The sequence below is a fragment of the Myotis lucifugus genome, unplaced genomic scaffold, assembly GCF_000147115.1.
Source record: "Myotis lucifugus unplaced genomic scaffold, Myoluc2.0 scaffold_354, whole genome shotgun sequence".
Classification (NCBI taxonomy): domain Eukaryota; kingdom Metazoa; phylum Chordata; class Mammalia; order Chiroptera; family Vespertilionidae; genus Myotis; species Myotis lucifugus.
This window is the reverse complement of record NW_005871402.1, coordinates 703,647-705,919: the sequence shown is the minus strand read 5'-3', so window position 1 is coordinate 705,919 and position 2,273 is coordinate 703,647.

The following is a 2,273-nucleotide window of genomic DNA, read 5'->3' as shown; positions in this document are numbered from 1 at the left end:
TTATGCATCCAGATAAATTTCTCATAAACTCCGAGCACGGTTCCCCCCCCCCCACCTTGAGAGGCAGGAGGTATAGTTTACATCAGAGGACAGGGCCAGATCATTTTGGGGTCTTGTTCTTTACCTCTGTTGGGTTGGAACAACAGGGAGAGAGTCGTACAGGAAGCATTGCCTCAGGCGATTTCCTCCTGGTACAAGGCAAGTACGCATTCCATCTCGTTACTGTCTGAGGTCCATCTGAATGGTAATGGGAACACTTGGGCCTCTAGCCTTCCTGCCGCACAAGCGTAACAGTCGCTTTTATTTAGGGCGCGTACAGAATATTTAATACATTCCACCCAGGCATTCATTCCCTTATATCATACTTCTATTTGCATGGTGGTGGCAGTGGCCTAGGGGATCTTGTCCTGTGTCATCTATTCCTAAATCTAGACCTAGCCAATCTTTTGACCTAAAGGCTGAAATATCCAAAACATTTGAGTTACCTATAACCAATAACTTAACTGGGTAAGCATGATTCAGATTGTATACATTTCTTGGGCCACATTGTAAGCCTCTGCAATTTGCCAGATCCCTAAAGCAAATAGAACTCAGTACATGATGGTTATTAAGACAGCTCACAGTTTTTAGCGTCAATTTCAAGGGGATATGTCCTGGTATGGCTATTCAAGTTGAGGTGTGTCTGCCCTTAACTCGTGTGTGATGGGTCCAACCTCGCTCTGCAGTCCGAACAGTAGTCTCTGTGGTAAGCAAGACAGGTAGGGTCCTTCCCGGGAGGGTTCAAACTTGCTTCACTTCCAAATCTTGATTAGAACAAACGTAGTCTCCCAATCGATGGCGATGAACCGGAAACTCAAGAGGGCCTTGGGTCAGGAGGCCTTCTAATCTGAGAGAAATTAAAGTAGAAGAGATACCCAGTACATCATTCTTAAGAAATTGGCCCCTAGTCTCCATTGTAGGAAGATCTTGAGGCATTCCAGGACCTATTGGAGTCACCTACATCCGATTCTAGGTAAAAAAAAAATACCACTTTTCTTAAAATTCAAACCCTAGGAAGGTTGTCAAAGCCATCCTACCAAAAGATTATATAGCATTCAAAGTTAAACACAAACCTAAGCTAGTAAAACTTCAGTCCCAAAATTAAGATATTTTTTAAGCAATTAAGTATCTGATTAAAATATCACAATATATAATTATTCCAATAATTTATACAACTTTTGCTTCCTAGGCAAATACAGGAAAAACCTTTTCCCTTTTAACAGAAAACTTTTTCCCTGGAAAAGGTCTAAACAAATTCTGTATTAGCCTACTTTAGATTCATCTACCTATAGTTTCCCTTTAAGATTTCACAATCCTTTTATAGTTTTTATAAATATTTCATTCATTTAGTTTTAGAACAATTTAATTTACTAATTATTTCAATAATGCACCTCCATACCTCATGCTTTCTATTACCAAAACTATATAATTTCTTTTCCATTAGCTAGAATTTTTAACTCTTAGAAACCTTAAATTTTAGGTGGCAAGTTAATTACTTAGCATTTCTCAGATTAGTAATACATTCACATTTTTATTTAATTAATAGATTCAAATCTATCCTCTAGATTCTCCATACAAGGCAAACTCAGATTAATTAATGTTTCAGTATCCTGTTATTTAAAGATACCTAGGTGTTTATCATTTAACCCAGCAATGCTCCAAAGCCTTTAATTTATCAAAGACTTTGGAAAATTATGTATAGGCATATGAGGCTGGAGAAAAGGTCAGGAGGAGGAGAGAGCAGGCCCTGCAGCCTGTTCCCAGATCTCTAGCTGCTTGGATTCAAAACTGCCACATTTTTCCTTAGTGATAACATGCTAAGGTGAGGGTGATATTGAGCTCAGCTTCTGATAGCAGCTAGATGTTAAGTAAAGAAACTGTTTTGGGGGAAGGGGGTGAGAATGTGGCTTTGGGATCTAAAGGCTCAGTGAGGGGTCCCTTCCTTTTTTTCTGTGACCCATATGCTCCCTTTCCCAAATAGCCATACCTGACCTTCAAATAATTCCCCCTTCTTTTCCGGAGAATAGTATTCCCAAGCTAGACATTAACTCGGGTCTATGTACACAATTGTGGGCCCAAAAATGGGTCTAGCTGGTCAGCTAAGCCACATGGGTCTTCCGGCAGAGGTTTTAATTCTTATTTATTTATTTATTTATTTATTTATTTATTTATTTATTTATTTATTTTTATACTGCTCCAACTCCTTCTGTAACCTAGAAAAGCTGGTTCCTGAT